Here is a 21,997-nt window from a genome sequence, read left to right as displayed (position 1 = left end):
AGGTGATGATGTGCTGAGAGACAACGCAGGGAGGGATGATGGTGTGCTGAGAGAAGATGTAGGGGGAGATAATGGTGTGCTGAGAGAAGACACAGGGGCAGCTGATAGTGTGCTGAGAGAAGAAAAAGGGGGAGATAATGGTGTGCTGAGAGAAGACACGGGGGAGATGATGGTGTGCTGAGAGAAGACAAAGGGGGGAGATAATTGTGTGCTGAGAGAAGATGCAGGGGGAGATTATGGTGTGCTGAGAGAAGGTGCAGGGGGAGATGATGGTATGCTGAGAGAAGATGCAGGGGGAGATGATGGTGTGCTGAGAAAAGGTGCATGGGGAGATAATGGTGTGCTGAGAGAAGATGCAGGGGGAGATGATGGTGTGCTGAGAGAAGATGTAGGGGGAGATAATGGTGTGCTGAGAGAAGACAACAGGGGGAGATAATGGTGTGCTGAGAGAAGACGCAGGGGGAGATGATGGTGTGCTGAGAGAAGACAGAGGGGGAGATAATGGTGTGCTGAGAGATGATGCAGGTGGAGATGATGGTGTGCTGAGAGAAGACAGAGGGGGGAGATAATTGTGTGCTGAGAGAAGACGCAGGGGAAGATGATGGTGTGCTGAGAGAAGACGCAGAGGGAGATGATGGTGTGCTGCAAAACAACTCGGAGGGGGTGATGGTGTGCTGAGAGACACAGGGAGGAGATGATGATGTGGCTGAGAGACACAGAGGTAGATGATGGTGTGGCTGAGAGATGCAAGGGGGAGATGATGGAGTGGCTGAGAGACGTAAGGGGCAGGAAGTGACACAGGGGGCATGAGTCTGGCTGAACTGCTGTTGTATGATGCTGACCTTGTTAATATTCCTACACAAACAGGTGTTTTCCGGACAATGTGATATCCTACATGAATAGGGAATACCGACTGAAGACGCCGTCTGCCCAGAGAGGATATATTTCTTCAGAGGTTCAATGTGAGAAATCATGATATAGGTAAGGTGCACATGAAATTGAATGGAATGTTCCAGAGTGATGAGAAACAGGTGGCATGTCATGTTGACACGCCCCATTTTCAGTAGCCATGCCCCGTCAATAATGTGACCACGCCCATTATTCAGCGGCGTGCGCAAATACTTTATAGTGTATCTGTTAGGGGTGGGGCACCATTCTTTATCTTGCCCTGGGAGCTGACGACCCTAGTTACACCCCTGGTGTGTGTAAATCTGGCTCCGATACTAGCCAGTGTCTCCCCAGCCATTGACCTCACCACACCTCACTGATACAAACCAATACAGTTCCCTGAAGGCACTCTGCCCCCTCACTAACCCTGTTCACTGAGGTTTTACATTAGAAAAAAAAGCTTTAAACATAATTTACCAACAAATATAGAGAGAGGGGGCACATGAAAAAAACAATGTACCTAAAAAAAAGTTGGTGTAACCATCCTATTCTACAATTCTAGTTCTAATTACAACCATACTTGCCTACTCTCCCAGAACAGCCAAAAGGCCCCAGAAAATCGTGTGGCCCGCTCGGCCGCCCAATAATATGGGCAAATCTCCAGGAGGGGTCTCCAGTGCCTGCCACTGCAGCTGCTGGCACCCCCCTAGTGGGGCCACAATAATGGTATCACATGTAGTTCTCCCCGCACCGCCCACCTATGACGATGCCACAGCCACACCCCCTGTTATACCTCCAGGAGTGGCAGCCGGATAGTCGGTAAGTATTAGAACACAAAGCTAACCTCTGACTGACATGTTTTCCCGTGTCACAGTTTCCATAAATGCCCTCAGTATTGAAAATAATATTTATATTTACAATTCTTATTTCAACCTTTTCCAAAAAGCTTATCCCTTCCTGCTGCTTTTCCTTCCATAATTCATTTTGCAGAACCTTAGAATATATAATAGTTACAAGGCATAAGCCGCTCATAACTTTATTGTGATTACATAAACCTTTTACTTAAGCTAGCTTATCACTAAATAAAACCACACCACACACTGAAATAAAGACACGGACACAGTAGCTGGAGTTAAAGGTCAGACGATGTTTATTAATCGCTGACCAACTCTTTAAACTAATAATTGAGGCCGAATTAGAATTGAATTGAATATATATTAACTTTAGTTTGGAGGATGGCAAACAGAAAACCGCTGTCAAACACCAGCACCCGTCACCTAGATGACAAACCACCAAACCAAGGAGGGGAGTACACATACCCCGCCTCCTTCCCGCATAACCCGCATTGTGCTGGCCTTACCCCTCTTTCTCTGGCAAACGTTCGGTTCCCGCCGGGGAACGTCTAAATGTCCAACCGCAAGAAAAGGACACACCTGCCGTCCATTTAAAGAGGGAGCCCCACAATGACCACTTATGCCTGTGTGACAGCTGGTTGGCAGCGATTTCCCGCCAATCTGGCTTTCAATAGCCCACAGCAAGAACAAAAAACGTAGACGCATTCTGGGAGGGCGGGCGGGCATAAACTGAAAGGCAAGAGGGAGTCTAGCAAGATGGCCACCCCCTATATACTAACCTAAGACCCTCCTCTTCATCCTCATGCACAACCCCTTAAACCAATAGGAAAAAACCAACCGGGAAAACTGATCTGCCTAGCAACTGCTTAGTCATTTAACAACCAATCACAAAAAGTTGATCGCTTATATGGCCTCAGGCTTATGCAGCCTTCAGCTTATCTAAGCCGCTCATAACTTTATTGTGATTACATAAACCTTTTACTTAAGCTAGCTTATCACTAAATAAAACCACACCACACACTGAAATAAAGACACGGACACAGTAGCTGGAGTTAAAGGTCAGACGATGTTTATTAATCGCTGACCAACTCTTTAAACTAATAATTGAGGCCGAATTAGAATTGAATTGAATATATATTAACTTTAGTTTGGAGGATGGCAAACAGAAAACCGCTGTCAAACACCAGCACCCGTCACCTAGATGACAAACCACCAAACCAAGGAGGGGAGTACACATACCCCGCCTCCTTCCCGCATAACCCGCATTGTGCTGGCCTTACCCCTCTTTCTCTGGCAAACGTTCGGTTCCCGCAGGGGAACGTCTAAATGTCCAACCGCAAGAAAAGGACACACCTGCCGTCCATTTAAAGAGGGAGCCCCACAATGACCACTTATGCCTGTGTGACAGCTGGTTGGCAGCGATTTCCCGCCACCAAGGTTTTCCAAACCGCCACCGCCATCCGCAAACAGAACCTTAACCAACCAGAAACTAACTAGCTCTAACGAAAAAGACCGAAAATATCTTCCAGAAAAAACTGCACTCCTTCCGGAGAAAGGTGAACCCCATCGTCTCTATAGAACTGCCTGTTCCGCAGCACCAGCAGAGGATGCTTAATTGCCACTCCGCCTAAGGCCTTGACAAACAGAGACACCGTCGAGTTCACCTTTTTGCGTGCTTTCTCCAGCGCCGAGAAACGCACCGCACCACGCCAATGGAAACGGGGCACCATTTCCGACCAGACAATGCATACCCCAGGCCAGTGACAACGTATCGCCACCACATCCGCCTTTATAGACAAAATCAAGTCTATGCCTTTAACTCGGCCCAGATCATTACCACCCAGATGAATGATAATACAACTGGGGCGACCCCAGCGGCGCTCCCTAGAAAAAAGGACGCGCAACAAATCACCCCATAACATGCCCCTAACACCTAACCATCTAAATTGCCGGGACCCAAAAATCTCAGTCGCCCTAGATGCCATGGGATGTTTCTCCGCCCAAAAAACATATGAATGACCAACCATCCATATGTGGTCTCCAAAATTGCTGACAGCTGTAAAAGAAAATATCCTAATGTCAGATTATGCACATAATCTGTAACTTAAACACAACGTAACCAATAAAACCCAAGTGAAGGAGAAAACTCAAAAAACCTCCCGTGGACCTTGGTAGAACAGCCAATTGAAATTAGGCCCCCTCGGAGGAAAAATTTTAAAAATTCGCTTCACACCCTCGATTCCTGAACGGTAAGCGTTCAAAAACCGACGAGTAAACACGTTTTTGGGTTAGCGCAACAGGCGCACTTATAACTTATCTATACGGACATAGGACTTATAGGAGGCCGACCTCCAGCGACCCAACTCCCGAATAGCCGCTGGTGATGAACCAGCGGCCGCCGCATGGGTAGCCGCCCCAATCCGAAAGGAATGAGTACCGAAGTCCGCCTCCTGCAAGCCCAACGCCGTCAAACATTTCTTGAACAACGATGAGAACTGAAACTTTGTCAGAGGGTCCAACTGCGCGTGCACCAGCAACTGGTTGCCCCCCGGAGGTCTTAACCGCACATACTCTTGCGTCAACCGCAGCGGGCAAACGCCCATACCTCCCTGAGCCTCCAAGGACAACCAGCGACCCCGACCTGTTTGATCTGTCTTGGACCGCACAATCCTACAGAGCAACAGGCCCTCCTGCAAGCGCACATTCTCGTAGAGCAGACCCGATTCCCGGGACGCCTTGCTGCTCGCCACTAGCTCGCTCACCCGAAAAGCCCCGAAAAAGGCCAGGGCATACGCGCTACTAAACAATGCCACCTCAAATTCCGAGGACGCAATCCGAGGTAGCACACGCAGCAATTCCGCTAGCAGCTGCAACGTTATAGGCCTACGTGAATCCGCAGGCGCCGGGTGCAACCTAGCCCAACCTTTCAGCGCTCTGGAAAGGACAAACGACCCCGTGGGGTCCGTTGTCCCGTGGAGTCGCGAGTGAAAGGCGATGCCCGCAAGGGCAGTAGCCATGGCCGCTTTTGACCTACCGTTTTGGTAATGCTCCCAAACAAAGGTCAACAGGGCGTCGGCCGAGGACTCACCTGCTACCCCGTACCTACTCTGAAAGGCTGACCAATCCCGCCATGCAGCATCATACGCTCGTAGCGTAGAGGGAGCCAGTGCACACCTGGCCAACGCCGTTAAACCGCTTCGACCATCTGCCAGACAGAAGGTGGGCACTGTAACCCCTCTGCCTCCGCTCCCGAAACCAACGTCCTGAATTTGTCAAACTGGAACCGGGACAATGCATCCGCAATTCCATTGTCAACTCCAGGTACGTGGCGAGCCCTAAAATTAATATTGCACTGCAAACAAACCAACACTAAATGCCTTAGCAATCGCAGCGCCTGCGGAGATGAGGAACGCTGGTTATTAATCGCATGCACTACCCCTAAGTTGTCGCAAAGAAACAAAATGTCCCTATTTGCGAACCGTCCGGCCCATAACTCAAGCGCCACTAAGATCGGGAACAATTCCAGCAGAAGCAGGTTCTTGGTAAACCCACGCGTTACCCAAGATGCCGGCCAGGCCGCAGCGCACCATGAGCCAGCGAAGAACGCGCCGAAACCTCGACTGCCTGAAGCATCCGTGAACAACTGCAGCTGCTTACTGGAACAACAAGGAGCGGGCCACAACACTTCCCTGTTGAAGGACACCAGGAACGAGACCCAAATCCGCAAATCATCCTTGATCTCGCGGGAAAGGTACTAGAGATGAGCGCCTGAAATTTTTCGGGTTTTGTGTTTTGGTTTTGGGTTCGGTTCCGCGGCCGTGTTTTGGGTTCGAACGCGTTTTGGCAAAACCTCACCGAATTTTTTTTGTCGGATTCGGGTGTGTTTTGGATTCGGGTGTTTTTTTCAAAAAACACTAAAAAACAGCTTAAATCATAGAATTTGGGGGTCATTTTGATCCCAAAGTATTATTAACCTCAAAAACCATAATTTACACTCATTTTCAGTCTATTCTGAATACCTCACACCTCACAATATTATTTTTAGTCCTAAAATTTGCACCGAGGTCGCTGTGTGAGTAAGCTAAGCGACCCTAGTGGCCGACACAAACACCGGGCCCATCTAGGAGTGGCACTGCAGTGTCACGCAGGATGTCCCTTCCAAAAAACCCTCCCCAAACAGCACATGACGCAAAGAAAAAAAGAGGCGCAATGAGGTAGCTGTGTGAGTAAGATTAGCGACCCTAGTGGCCGACACAAACACCGGGCCCATCTAGGAGTGGCACTGCAGTGTCACGCAGGATGGCCCTTCCAAAAAACCCTCCCCAAACAGCACATGACGCAAAGAAAAAAAGAGGCGCAATGAGGTAGCTGTGTGAGTAAGATTAGCGACCCTAGTGGCCGACACAAACACCGGGCCCATCTAGGAGTGGCACTGCAGTGTCACGCAGGATGGCCCTTCCAAAAAACCCTCCCCAAACAGCACATGACGCAAAGAAAAAAAGAGGCGCAATGAGGTAGCTGACTGTGTGAGTAAGATTAGCGACCCTAGTGGCCGACACAAACACCGGGCCCATCTAGGAGTGGCACTGCAGTGTCACGCAGGATGTCCCTTCCAAAAAACCCTCCCCAATCAGCACATGATGCAAAGAAAAAGAAAAGAAAAAAGAGGTGCAAGATGGAATTGTCCTTGGGCCCTCCCACCCACCCTTATGTTGTATAAACAAAACAGGACATGCACACTTTAACCAACCCATCATTTCAGTGACAGGGTCTGCCACACGACTGTGACTGATATGACGGGTTGGTTTGGACCCCCCCCAAAAAAGAAGCAATTAATCTCTCCTTGCACAAACTGGCTCTACAGAGGCAAGATGTCCACCTCATCTTCACCCTCCGATATATCACCGTGTACATCCCCCTCCTCACAGATTATCAATTCGTCCCCACTGGAATCCACCATCTCAGCTCCCTGTGTACTTTGTGGAGGCAATTGCTGCTGGTCAATGTCTCCGCGGAGGAATTGATTATAATTCATTTTAATGAACATCATCTTCTCCACATTTTCTGGATGTAACCTCGTACGCCGATTGCTGACAAGGTGAGCGGCGGCACTAAACACTCTTTCGGAGTACACACTTGTGGGAGGGCAACTTAGGTAGAATAAAGCCAGTTTGTGCAAGGGCCTCCAAATTGCCTCTTTTTCCTGCCAGTATAAGTACGGACTGTGTGACGTGCCTACTTGGATGCGGTCACTCATATAATCCTCCACCATTCTATCAATGTTGAGAGAATCATATGCAGTGACAGTAGACGACATGTCCGTAATCGTTGTCAGGTCCTTCAGTCCGGACCAGATGTCAGCATCAGCAGTCGCTCCAGACTGCCCTGCATCACCGCCAGCGGGTGGGCTCGGAATTCTGAGCCTTTTCCTCGCACCCCCAGTTGCGGGAGAATGTGAAGGAGGAGATGTTGACAGGTCGCGTTCCGCTTGACTTGACAATTTTGTCACCAGCAGGTCTTTCAACCCCAGCAGACTTGTGTCTGCCGGAAAGAGAGATCCAAGGTAGGCTTTAAATCTAGGATCGAGCACGGTGGCCAAAATGTAGTGCTCTGATTTCAACAGATTGACCACCCGTGAATCCTTGTTAAGCGAATTAAGGGCTGCATCCACAAGTCCCACATGCCTAGCGGAATCGCTCCCTTTTAGCTCCTTCTTCAATGCCTCCAGCTTCTTCTGCAAAAGCCTGATGAGGGGAATGACCTGACTCAGGCTGGCAGTGTCTGAACTGACTTCACGTGTGGCAAGTTCAAAGGGCATCAGAACCTTGCACAACGTTGAAATCATTCTCCACTGCACTTGAGACAGGTGCATTCCACCTCCTATATCGTGCTCAATTGTATAGGCTTGAATGGCCTTTTGCTGCTCCTCCAACCTCTGAAGCATATAGAGGGTTGAATTCCACCTCGTTACCACTTCTTGCTTCAGATGATGGCAGGGCAGGTTCAGTAGTTTTTGGTGGTGCTCCAGTCTTCTGTACGTGGTGCCTGTACGCCGAAAGTGTCCCGCAATTTTTCTGGCCACCGACAGCATCTCTTGCACGCCCCTGTCGTTTTTTAAAAAATTCTGCACCACCAAATTCAAGGTATGTGCAAAACATGGGACGTGCTGGAATTTGCCCATATTTAATGCACACACAATATTGCTGGCGTTGTCCGATGCCACAAATCCACAGGAGAGTCCAATTGGGGTAAGCCATTCCGCGATGATCTTCCTCAGTTGCCGTAAGAGGTTTTCAGCTGTGTGCGTATTCTGGAAAGCGGTGATACAAAGCGTAGCCTGCCTAGGAAAGAGTTGGCGTTTGCGAGATGCTGCTACTGGTGCCGCCGCTGCTGTTCTTGCGGCGGGAGTCCATACATCTACCCAGTGGGCTGTCACAGTCATATAGTCCTGACCCTGCCCTGCTCCACTTGTCCACATGTCCGTGGTTAAGTGGACATTGGGTACAGCTGCATTTTTTAGGACACTGGTGACTCTTTTTCTGAGGTCTGTGTACATTTTCGGTATCGCCTGCCTAGAGAAATGGAACCTAGATGGTATTTGGTACCGGGGACACAGTACCTCCAACAAGTCTCTAGTTGGCTCTGCAGTAATGATGGATACCGGAACCACGTTTCTCACCACCCAGGATGCCAAGGCCTCAGTTATCCGCTTTGCAGTAGGATGACTGCTGTGATATTTCATCTTCCTCGCAAAGGACTGTTGAACAGTCAATTGCTTACTGGAAGTAGTACAAGTGGGCTTACGACTTCCCCTCTGGGATGACCATCGACTCCCAGCGGCAACAACAGCAGCGCCAGCAGCAGTAGGCGTTACACGCAAGGATGCATCGGAGGAATCCCAGGCAGGAGAGGACTCGTCAGAATTGCCAGTGACATGGCCTGCAGGACTATTGGCATTCCTGGGGAAGGAGGAAATTGACACTGAGGGAGTTGGTGGGGTGGTTTGCGTGAGCTTGGTTACAAGAGGAAGGGATTTACTGGTCAGTGGACTGCTTCCGCTGTCACCCAAAGTTTTTGAACTTGTCACTGACTTATTATGAATGCGCTGCAGGTGACGTATAAGGGAGGATGTTCCGAGGTGGTTAACGTCCTTACCCCTACTTATTACAGCTTGACAAAGGGAACACACGGCTTGACACCTGTTGTCCGCATTTCTGGTGAAATACCTCCACACCGAAGAGCTGATTTTTTTGGTATTTTCACCTGGCATGTCAACGGCCATATTCCTCCCACGGACAACAGGTGTCTCCCCGGGTGCCTGACTTAAACAAACCACCTCACCATCAGAATCCTCCTGGTCAATTTCCTCCCCAGCGCCAGCAACACCCATATCCTCCTCATCCTGGTGTACTTCAACACTGACATCTTCAATCTGACTATCAGGAACTGGACTGCGGGTGCTCCTTCCAGCACTTGCAGGGGGCGTGCAAATGGTGGAAGGCGCATGCTCTTCACGTCCAGTGTTGGGAAGGTCAGGCATCGCAACCGACACAATTGGACTCTCCTTGTGGATTTGGGATTTCGAAGAATGCACAGTTCTTTGCTGTGCTGCTTTTGCCAGCTTGAGTCTTTTCATTTTTCTAGCGAGAGGCTGAGTGCTTCCATCCTCATGTGAAGCTGAACCACTAGCCATGAACATAGGCCAGGGCCTCAGCCGTTCCTTGCCACTCCGTGTGGTAAATGGCATATTGGCAAGTTTACGCTTCTCCTCCGACAATTTTATTTTAGGTTTTGGAGTCCTTTTTTTTCTGATATTTGGTGTTTTGGATTTGACATGCTCTGTACTATGACATTGGGCATCGGCCTTGGCAGACGACGTTGCTGGCATTTCATCGTCTCGGCCATGACTAGTGGCAGCAGCTTCAGCACGAGGTGGAAGTGGATCTTGATCTTTCCCTAATTTTGGAACCTCAACATTTTTGTTCTCCATATTTTAATAGGCACAACTAAAAGGCACCTCAGGTAAACAATGGAGATGGATACTAGTATACAATTATGGACTGCCTGCCGACTGCAGACACAGAGGTAGCCACAGCCGTGAACTACCGTACTGTACTGTGTCTGCAGCTAATATAGACTGGTTGATAAAGAGAAGATGTCTATGTAACTATGTATGTATAAAGAAGAATGAAAAAAATCCACGGTTAGGTGGTATTACAATTATGGACGGACTGCCTGCCGAGTGCAGAGACACAGAGGTAGCCACAGCCGTGAACTACCGTACTGTGTCTGCTGCGACTGGATGATAAATGATATAAAAAATATATATATATCACTACTGCAGCCGGACAGGTATATATTATATATTATATAATGACGGACCTGCTGGACACTGTCTGTCAGCAGAATGAGTTTTATTTTTATAGAATTTAAAAAAAAAAAAAACACAAGTGAAGTCACACGACGAGTGTTTAACTTTTTCAGGCAATCACAATATAAGTATACTACTAACTATACTGGTGGTCAGTGTGGTCAGGTCACTGGTCAGTCACACTGGCAGTGGCACTCCTGCAGCAAAAGTGTGCACTGTTTAATTTTAATATAATATGTACTCCTGGCTCCTGCTATAACCTATAACTGGCACTGCAGTAGTGCTCCCCAGTCTCCCCCACAATTATAAGCTGTGTGAGCTGAGCAGTCAGACAGATATATAATATATATAGATGATGCAGCACACTGGCCTGAGCCTGAGCAGTGCACACAGATATGGTATGTGACTGACTGAGTCACTGTGTGTATCGCTTTTTTCAGGCAGAGAACGGATATATTAAATAAACTGCACTGTGTGTCTGGTGGTCACTCACTATATAATATATTATGTACTCCTGGCTCCTGCTATAACCTATAACTGGCACTGCAGTAGTGCTCCCCAGTCTCCCCCACAATTATAAGCTGTGTGAGCTGAGCAGTCAGACAGATATATATAATATTATATATAGATAATAGATGATGCAGCACACTGGCCTGAGCCTGAGCAGTGCACACAGATATGGTATGTGACTGACTGAGTCACTGTGTGTATCGCTTTTTTCAGGCAGAGAACGGATATATTAAATAAACTGCACTGTGTGTCTGGTGGTCACTCACTATATAATATATTATGTACTCCTGGCTCCTGCTATAACCTATAACTGGCACTGCAGTAGTGCTCCCCAGTCTCCCCCACAATTATAAGCTGTGTGAGCTGAGCAGTCAGACAGATATATATAATATTATATATAGATAATAGATGATGCAGCACACTGGCCTGAGCCTGAGCAGTGCACACAGATATGGTATGTGTGACTGACTGAGTCACTGTGTGTATCGCTTTTTTCAGGCAGAGAACGGATATATTAAATAAACTGCACTGTGTGTCTGGTGGTCACTCACTATATAATATATGTACTCCTGGCTCCTGCTATAACCTATAACTGGCACTGCAGTAGTGCTCCCCAGTCTCCCCCACAATTATAAGCTGTGTGAGCTGAGCAGTCAGACAGATATATATAATATTATATATAGATAATAGATGATGCAGCACACTGGCCTGAGCCTGAGCAGTGCACACAGATATGGTATGTGACTGAGTCACTGTGTGCTGTGTATCGCTTTTTTCAGGCAGAGAACGGATTATAAAGTAAACTGCACTGTCCTCACTAGTAAACTCTCTCCACTCAGTCTCTACACTTCTACAGTAACAGTACTCCTCCTAGTCAGCTCCAGTAAATCTCTCTCAGTCTCTTATAATCTAAATGGAGAGGACGCCAGCCACGTCCTCTCCCTATCAATCTCAATGCACGTGTGAAAATGGCGGCGACGCGCGGCTCCTTATATAGAATCCGAGTCTCGCGATAGAATCCGAGCCTCGCGAGAATCCGACAGCGTCATGATGACGTTCGGGCGCGCTCGGGTTAACCGAGCAAGGCGGGAAGATCCGAGTCGCTCGGACCCGTGAAAAAAAACATGAAGTTCTGGCGGGTTCGGATTCAGAGAAACCGAACCCGCTCATCTCTAAAAGGTACACGGAGTGATTCTGTCGAACCGTCCCCGCGGTGGCCCGCTCAAGTTTGCGACAGAAAATCCTACCCATGGGGATAATCCGACACGCAAAATTGAGAGAACCAAGCAAGGACTGCACCTGTTTAAGCCGAACCCTGCGTTTTCCTAAACAGTCTGTAATCAAACCCAATAGTTTCCGCACCTTATCCTCGGGCAAGCGACAGCACCCCCCTACCGTGTCAATCTCGATACCTAAATAGCTAAGACAAGTGCAAGGACCCTCGCACTTATCCTGCGCAACCGGTACCCCTAAAGCGCAGAATAACGACCTGGCCACCGAGAGAATGTCCCCACAGACCGAACTGTCTCCGGGGCCTACAAAAAGAAAGTCATCCAGGTAGTGAGCCACCCCCATCTGCCCGGAGGCGGTCTGGACGCACCAGTGCAAAAACGTGCTAAAGCACTCAAAGTAGGCGCAGGAGACAGAGCAACCCATGGGGAGACACCGATCGACGTAGAATTCGCCCCCTATTTTGAAACCCAGAAACCGCAGGGAATCTGGGTGTAGCGGGAGTAGCCGAAAGGCCGACTCCACGTCCAATTTTGCCAACAGACTCCCCGGACCACAATCCCGCACTAATCAAACGACTGATATCGAACTCTGCATTGGGCTTCCGGGATAGCGTCGTTGACCGACAGCCCCGGCGGGTGCGACAAGTGCTGTATCAAACGAAACTTACCTATGGCCTTCTTGGGCACTACCCCTACTGGGGAAATGCACAAGGAGGGCAACGGGGAAAGGGCGTAGGGCCCAGCCATGCGCCCCAGCCCAATCTCCCCGTCAACCTTCCGCCGGACTTCCTGCGGGAATTCCCGAGCCGATCTCAAATTCTGGCGTGCAACCACATACACCGAATCCGGGATTGGCAAACGAAAACCGTGCTGAAAGCCCTGCAAGAGAAACGATGCCGCCGACTCATCGGGGTACAAGGTAAGCCAGCGCTGCAACTCGGGAACTATAATCGGGGAGAAGGCCTTACTTGCCAATTCCACCGGCCTCGGTGGAAGCGGCAGGCTTACCGCCTGTCGCCGCGGTGCATTCCTTGGCCGGGTGACTGGCTCCGCACAACCTGCATGAGTGGCGAAAACGACAGCCCGTTCCTTTGCCGCATTTGCCGTCGTTGTAGGCAAAGCACTTGCCTTTTCCCGTCAATCGAGAAGCCACCGCCCCGGCCGCCCCGGGCTTCTTGGCCGTGACGTCCGGGGTGGGTTTGACCTGCTGCGTGACCTCCAACCACACCTCAACATCCTTAAAACCCGCGGGCAGGATGGGGTTGCCATCCTGATTGCGACGAAACTTCTCGTCGTAATCCCGCCACGCGGAACCCTTGGATTTTAAGTACATATCGTGTACTAAAAACAAATATTTCACCAAGTTGGCATACTCCGCGGGACGCGATTCCGTGTAGCAAGCCATGAACACCAAAAACCCACGCAGCCACTGGTGAAAATTGCGAAACGCATTTTCCCCAATACCACCCGGTTTCTTGGCCGCGTCAAAACCCTGCCGCATTTCCTCTGTAAGGGTGAATATGTCTACATACTTCCCCTTACGTATTTTTTCCCGCATGCGCTTACGAACCCCTCTTGTCACTGCCGTGTTGGCGCAATGTACCATCTCGCCGTAACGGGGAGGGTCGGAGGGGACCACCTGCGCAGGAGCGGCCACCTTGTGCGCCTCCTTGGCCATTCGCCGCGCGATGAGCCTAGCTAATTTACGCGGGCGCCGCGGAGAGCCGGATGATACGCTGCTAGAAGACGAGGAACTACAAGTTGAAACGTGTAAAGGAATATTTAGCTCACCGGAGTTTGAAGGACCCGGAACCGCGTCGTCCGCTGCACCCGCCTCCGCTGATGGCCGTACCTCCACGTTCGCAGTCGCGCTTGTCCGTGACCTTCGCCTCGTGACGGGCGTAGCCCCTGAATTAGACGGAACCTGCAAGGGAGAAAAAGAGGGGACAACCGGCACCGGGGGAACCAGAACATCATTAACACTTGTCCGCAAATGCGGAGGCGGAGAGCCCGTCCCCCCGTTCCGTGGCGGATGGCCGCCCGGCAGCTGCAGGGAGGGGGCCCCCGCCGAGGTGTACCCGATCGACTGCGTAAAGGCTGACCCGCTCACTGCACCGAAACTCGCGGGGTAAGACGGCCGCCACGCCGTATGCGGCGGGCAGCCGCCCGCCCCCGCCCATCCGTATGACGCCGGAAGGAACTGAGGGGGCGCCGCGAGAGGGGGCCAACTCTGTGCCACCTGATACCCACCGCCCGGTGCCTGCCCTGACTGCAGGCCCGCAAAGGCCGGCAAGGGCACCGCGACTCGGGGGCCACCGACCGACCACGTGGACTGCACGCCGGCGCCCGCGCTGGCCCCGTGCGGGGAAAACTGTGTGCCGGACACCGTCATGAAGCCCATGGAAGGCATGCTGGCGGCTAAGGGGAATGCTGGAGCCGGAGGCCACGCAAAACCCCCGGGGAAGGACTGGCTCCCCGCGAAGCCTTGCTGCGCTGCTACCGAAAGCGCCCCGCCGGGCGTCATATAAGCCGCCGAGACGGATGTCTGTGTGGACCCAAACTGAAAAAGACCGGGAAGGGCGTGGAGAGGGGTTTGAAAACCGACGAGCGGGGGCGCCGTTAATGGCGTCGGGGCGTCTGACACCCAGGAGGAGCCCGAGCAGGCCACCGAGGCCGGGGGAAAACCCTGCCATGTGACTGCCGCCGGGGCGGGTGTGGCGGCCGCCGCTGCCACGTCCCCCGCCCCGGCGACACTAGGCCCAAACGGCCCAATATTATTTAAATTGAGGTGCGGTGTGCTAAACCCCCCGCTGGAGGGGGGTAGTATGGGGCCCTGTATTGTCCCGGGGACAGCGGGAGCCGCTACCCGCTGCCCTGGGCTCATATCCCCCAGCTGCATATTGACCCCCCCCTCGCCCCCCGCAGCTCTGCCGCGGCCGTCCGGCACAGCTTGTGCCCCCAGGACGCCGCCGAGAGCCGACCGCGGGGATGGAGGAGGAGGGCCGGAGGCACTTATGGAAGGAGGGAGGGAAGTCGATTCGCCCGCGGGAGGCGCCGGGGAGCGCGGCCCAGCCGGACCGCGCGCACCCGCGCCACGTGCAGAGCGCCCGCCGGCCGCCGGAGGGGAAGTGCTGCAGACGCCCGAGGCAGGAGGGAGAGGAGAGGCCCGTCCCGCTGCGAGCGCCGGGACGCGCGGCCCGGCCGAGCCGCGCGCATCGGCACCACGTGACGAGCGGCCGCTGGCCGCCCGTCTCCGTGCGGCAGGGGAGCGGGCTGTTACTGCCCGTCCCCGCCGCCTGTCTGAAACAGGGGGAAGTCCTCTCTGTGGCGCAACGCTCGGGGAGCGGGAGCGGAAGGCGCTCCCCGCATCCACGAGGCGCCGGGGGGGGGGAGCTGCACGTTTTGGACGAGGCATGGCAGAGGGGGGAGAATCTGCAAAAGTAGACAATGACACGCAGAGAGGGGGCACAGCACTGTATAATGCCCTAGAGAAGGCAAATGAAATTCAAAAAAAAAAAAAAACAATTTACAGGCAGTGAAAATAAGCAATAGTACTTATCCTTCCTGGGGCATAAACTGAAAGGCAAGAGGGAGTCTAGCAAGATGGCCACCCCCTATATACTAACCTAAGACCCTCCTCTTCATCCTGATGCACAACCCCTTAAACCAATAGGAAAAAACCAACCGGGAAAACTGATCTGCCTAGCAACTGCTTAGTCATTTAACAACCAATCACAAAAAGTTGATCGCTTATATGGCCTCAGGCTTATGCAGCCTTCAGCTTATCTAACAGTTGATCACAACAATGCAATGTAAAAATATTCCATGTTAATAACAGTGTTGCTCCGTTTTGCACTTGTGCTGAAGTTATGGTGAGATGCTTCGCTGCTCCCCCACATCCTGGCTCCTCTCCACCAATATTCACTCTTTGCTTAAGAATCTGCTCTAAAGCAAACAAATTCCACTCACTGTATAATTATAGACATCTTTTAACATCTGTAGATTTATTTTTACCGTCCCATGCTGTGCATGCCTGCTATTTTAATTCCACTTATTTTTGCTCTGCAAATCTCTCCAAAAAATGAGTCCATTGAAATTTGTGGCTTTCATATCTCAGAATTTCAGGTTATGTTGACATTCCCATTTTACTGCCACTGTCAGTGTAAGCTCAGCAACTGATGAGAGCCATTTAAAAGACGACCTAGTACATTGGCTGTCATCGCTGCTGCTTGCAGTTGATGGGGCCATTTAGTTGTCCAGTTCTGCAGGTGATGGAGAAAATGTAATAAAAATTAAATTCTGGTTTTAGGAGAAAATCATGTTGACATGTTACTTAACCCATTTCGGCCCAGGTGGGTAGTTTTCTAAAGAAAATGGGTAGAAAACTACCCACCCGGGCCAAAATGGTTTAAGTTAACAATGATACAGTACATATATCCAGGGCTGCCATAAGAAATTGTGGGTTCCCCGGGACCGACAAAATAGACAGGGCCCCCCACCAATAAAAATAAGATTCTGACACAGCACTCCACCTATATGATGTCACACATCATGATGTTACATATAGGTGGAGCATTGCGGACCTGCAGGAACGATTCCCAAAGCTGATGCGCAGGGTAGGCTTGTTTTAAGTCCACCTTGCACATAAGCCCGCTGTTGTTGCGCTGCCTGTGCAGCTCTCCAGGTATTGGCCGGAGGAGCCAGTGGTTGGCCCTCCTCTCTATAAGGGCCCTGGACTCCAGTCCCTGAAGTCCCCCCCTGATGGCTGCCCTGCATATATCTAACAATTTCCTTGCTGCAAAAACCAAATGGGGTTGGGTATGGAATGTTGACAGTCATAAGGGTAAATTTACAGAAGGTTCTAGATATGAAAAGTAGTGATGTTGCCCATAGCAACAAATCAGAATCTGTCTATCATTTTCTAGGTTGCAATAGAGAAGTGATTGACAGAATCTGATTGGTTGCTATGGGCAACATCACCACTTTTCATTTTTATGACTTTTAGTAAATTTACCCTATAATGTCAACATGGTCATGTCAATATTCATGAAGTAGACAGTGGTGAAATTTCGTCCTTGTGGCCTAGTGTTGACTAAAGCTGGCCATACACTTGTCCGATAGGGCCTCTTTTCACTTTGGCCCTCATTCCGAGTCGTTCGCTCGGTAATTTTCTTCGCATCGCAGCGTTTTTCTGCTTAGTACGCATGCGCAATGTTCGCACTGCGACTGCGCCAAGTAATTTTGCTATGAAGATAGTTTTTTTACTCACGGCTTTTTCTTCGCTCCGGCGATCGTAGTGTGATTGACAGGAAATGGGTGTTACTGGGCAGAAACACGGCGTTTTATGGGCGTGTGGATAAAAACGCTACCGTTTCCGGAAAAAACGCGGGAGTGGCTGGAGAAACGGAGGAGTGTCTGGGCGAACGCTGGGTGTGTTTATGACGTCAAACCAGGAACGACAAGCAGTGAACTGATCGCAGATGCCGAGTAAGTCTGAAGCTACTCTGAAACTGCTAAGTAGTTTGTAATCGCAATATTGCGAATACATCGTTCGCAATTTTAAGAAGCTAAGATTCACTCCCAGTAGGCGGCGGCTTAGCGTGTGTAACTCTGCTAAAATCGCCTTGCGAGCGAACAACTCGGAATGAGGGCCTTTATTCCGACAGATCGTGCCGAGAAATCGGATGAAAAAAAAAGTGGCCAAATCAGATGTGTTTGACATCCAATCCGATCTGATGTGCGGTCCCGTGATTAGAGTTGGAGATCGGGGCGGGCCCCGGCAGCGGTGAATGGGATCACATGCGATATGTCACATGCTCCCGGGCGGCTTAAGGGGCATCGGCTGCAATTTCTCCCATAGGAGAAATCACAGTAATGTATGGAGGCCTTTACCTGCTTCTGGCAGCTCCAGTTGTATCTTCCGGGCCCTCAGCAGTATTTCTCTGCCATTCACAAATTTAGATGAGACTAGATTGATGAGGTGGGTTTGAGCTTGAAATTTAAAGCACCACTAATAGTTAATGCTAAACACTCCTCCCTTTGCACTTTATACTACGTGGCGCTTTAAATTTAAAGAGCAAAACCCTTCGAGAAGCACCTCCTAAATCTAGCTCTGTGGCCCTTGGAATACAGCAAGAGCAGGTGGAGAAGTGGTCCATAACAACCAATCAGCTTATAGCTATAATTTTATAGAACATAGTAGATAGATGACAGATAAAAGCTCATTGGTTAATATGGAAACTTCTACACTTGTCCTCTTTAGAAGGTTTGATACATTTTGACCCATAGCTGATGTAGTAATATTCTAGTTTACAGAAATGCAAAGTAATATGAGCAAAGTTTTTTCCATGTGTTTTACCAAAGTTTTATGCAAAATGAAGTCAAAATAATCTCCAGAAATGGTCAAGATATAGTTCTCCTTAATTAAATAGCTTACAAGGCTGCATCTCAAGTCTGCTGTTTGCCAGCATTGTCAGCAGTATCACCTACTGCAGAGTGTACAAAATGTAATCAGCGTTGTATGAGAGATGTACTGTATCAAAACTTTGAGAGAGATGAAGTATGGAGTTGCCCATAGCAACCTATCGACTTCTACTGATCATTTATCTAGCACAGTTTATGCTTTTGATCGCTACTGGGTGGCTAAGGAGGCAAAAGCCAGGGATTGGGATCTGCGGGATCCCGGGATTTTGGCCCAAAACATATACAGGGCATAATTCAGATCTGATCGCTCGCTAGCGAATTTTTGCAGCACTGCGATCAGATATTCGCCGCCTATAGGGGAGTGTATTTTAGCTGTGCAAGTGTGCGATCGCATGTGCAGCCGCCCTGTACAGAAACAGCTTGTGCAGTTTCTGAGTAGCTCTGACCTTACTCAGCCGCTGCGATCACTTCAGCCTATTCGAGCCCAGAATTCACGTCAGACACCCGCCCTGCAAACTCCTCGACACGCCTGCGTTTTTCCAACCACTCCCAGAAAACGGTCAGTTGCCACCCAAAAACACCCTCTTCCTGTCAATCTCCTTGCGAACGGCTGTGCGAATGGTTTCTTCACTAGAACCAGTGCACAACAATGATCCGCTTTGTAACCGTAAGGCGCGCCTGCGCCTTGCGGTGCATCCGCATGCCTGTCGCTGCGCTGCGAAAAATCGCTAGTGAGTGAACAGATCTGAATTAGGCCCAAAGTCACAACTGTATTTTTACTTTATATACAGTATAAGTAAAGATGTACTTTATCACTTTAAAAGTCCTTTAGTGTTGTCTCTTTTCTCTGTATATGTTTAATGATGCAATTCACCCCAGCCCACCTGCATCTCCCCTTCGGGAGGTGGTGGTTGTGGTGGTGGGGTTTGCAGGTTATGGGGCGCTAGGCTGAAGATTTGCCTAGGGTGCACAGAGATCTTGCACCGGACCTGCTGTGCTATACAGAGTGGACTGTCCAGAGATTGCTGCCTGAAGCTGAGTCAGTGTGTGCTGCAAACTAGTGCTATGAGTCTTGTCCTGTGCTGCTCTTCAATGTTTCTGGAGTGTACCCTGGGGGAAGCAGGAAGGTAAGGCAAGTCAATTTTGTGTGTGGCTGACAGGGGCTGGCTGGCAACTTTTAGCCTGGGGGTCAAGTCCAGAGCACTGGCCCATAAGTAATGGCGCCATCTTAAATGGAGGTTTTTTTGTTTAAAAAATATTTATTAATAAAAAAAATTAGGCCTAGTATAAATTATCCCAAAGATACTTTATTATAAATTTGTCAGTGCGGCCGCGGCTTCAGCAGAGCTGTGTAGTGCAGGGGTGGCCAACCAGTCAGTGGCAAAGAGCCAGAAAAGATCTGTAATCAAGGGTAAGAGCCATATCATGCATGCGCCGAAGGCGTACGAGCAACAATGGGGGCATGGCATAGTTGTCACAAAGCCACACCCCATTTGTATGCGCACACCTTTCGGTTTGATGTTTGTAGGAGTATGCCCTTGTGTCATAACCCCATTTTTAGTCATGTTGTACAGTGCCACATACAAATAAAGCCCCTGTACAGTGCCACATACATATAAAACACCAAATAATGGGTGCCTCCACAGTGCCAAATACATATATGCCCACACCGTGCCAGATACACATCCCCCCAGTGCCAGATATGCCCCCAGTGCCAGAAACACATGTCCCCGCAGTGCAAGATATGCCCCCAGTGCCTGATATGCCCCCAGTGCCAGATACACGTCCCCCCAGTGCCAGATATGCCCCCAGCGTAAGATACACATGTCCCCACACTGCGCCCCCCCAAGTGCTGCTCACCGCCGTGCTGCTGCACTGCTCAATCTGCTGCTTGTGAGGGGAGGAAAGCGCAGCGTGCGCCTCTCCTGCCCCTCAGTCTCCACTCTCTGGCGGCGTTGCTTCTCTCTAATTAGGCGATGGTCCGTGAGCCAATCAGAGTTCGCGGACCAGCAGCTAAGACTCCTGATTGACTGCCGGTCTGCGAGCACTGATTGGCTCTCCTCCCCTCACAGCAGCAGCAGCAGCAGGTAAGCAGCACCTTTTTTTTTTCAAGGAGTGGAGGCACTGTGGGGACATGTATCAGCACTGGGGGCATATCTGGCGCTGTGGGAGGCACTGTGGGGTCACGTATCAGCACTGGGGGCATATCTGGCGCTGTGGGAGGCACTGTGGGGACATGTATCAGCAATGGGGGCATATCTGGCGCTGTGGGAGGCACTGTGGGGACGTATCAGCACTGGGGGCATATCTGGCGCTGTGGGAGGCACTCTGGGGACATGTTTCAGCACTGGGGGCATATCTGGTACTGTGGGGGCATGTGTAGCAGCACTGGGGGCATATTTGGCACTGTAGCGGCATATCTGGCTCTGTGGGGGCATGTGTATCTGCACTGGGGGCATATCTGGCACTGTGGGGGCATGTGTAGCAGCACTGGGGCATATCTGGCGTTGTGGGAGGCACTGTGGGGACATGTATCAGCACTTGGGGCATATCTGGTGCTGTGGGAGGCACTGTGGGGACATGTATCAACACTTGGGGCATATCTGGCGCTGTGGGAGGCACTGTGGGGACGTGTATCAGCACTGGGGGCATATCTGGCAACTGTGGGTGCATGTGTATCTGCACTGGGGGCATAGCTGGCACTGTTGGGATATGTGTATTTGCACTGGGGGCATAGCTGGCACTGTTGGAATATGTGTATCTGCACTGCGGGCATAGCTGGCGCTGTTGGGATATGTGTATCTGCACTGGGGGCATAGCTTGCACTGTTGGGATATGTGTATCTGCACTGGGGGCATAGCTGGCACTGTTGGGATATGTGTATTTGCACTGGGGGCATAGCTGGCACTGTTGGAATATGTGTATCTGCACTGCGGGCATAGCTGGCGCTGTTGGGATATGTGTATCTGCACTGGGGGCATGGCTGGCACTGTTGGGATATGTGTATCTGCACTGGGGGCATAGCTGGCACTGTTGGGATATGTGTATCTGCACTGGGGGCATAGCTGGCACTGTTGGAATATGTGTATCTGCACTGCGGGCATAGCTGGCACTGTTGGGATATGTGTATCTGCACTGGGGGCATAGCTGGCACTGTTGGGATATGTGTATCTGCACTGGGGGCATAGCTGGCACTGATGGGATATGTGTATCTGCACTGCGGGCATAGCTGGCACTGTTGGGATATGTGTATCTGCACTGGGGGCATAGCTGGCACTGTTAGGATATGTGTATCTGCACTGGGGGCATAGCTGGCACTGTTGGGATATGTGTATCTGCACTGGGGGCATAGCTGGCACTGTTGGGATATGTGTATCTGCACTGGGGGCATATCTGGCACTGTTGGGATATGTGTATCTGCACTGGGAGCATAGCTGGCACTGATGGGATATGTGTATATGCACTGGGGGCATAGCTGGCACTGTTGGAATATGTGTATCTGCACTGCGGGCATAGCTGGCACTGTTGGGATATGTGTATCTGCACTGGGGGCATAGCTGGCACTGTTGGGATATGTGTATCTGCACTGGGGGCATAGCTGGCACTGTTGGGATATGTGTATCTGCACTGGGGGCATAGCTGGCACTGTTGGAATATGTGTATCTGCACGGGGGGCATAGCTGGCACTGTTGGGATATGTGTATCTGCACTGGGAGCAT

This window comes from Pseudophryne corroboree, chromosome 6, assembly GCF_028390025.1.
Source record: "Pseudophryne corroboree isolate aPseCor3 chromosome 6, aPseCor3.hap2, whole genome shotgun sequence".
Lineage (NCBI taxonomy): Eukaryota > Metazoa > Chordata > Amphibia > Anura > Myobatrachidae > Pseudophryne > Pseudophryne corroboree.
The sequence above is the reverse complement of the archived record's forward strand: the minus strand, read 5'-3'. Positions refer to the sequence as shown.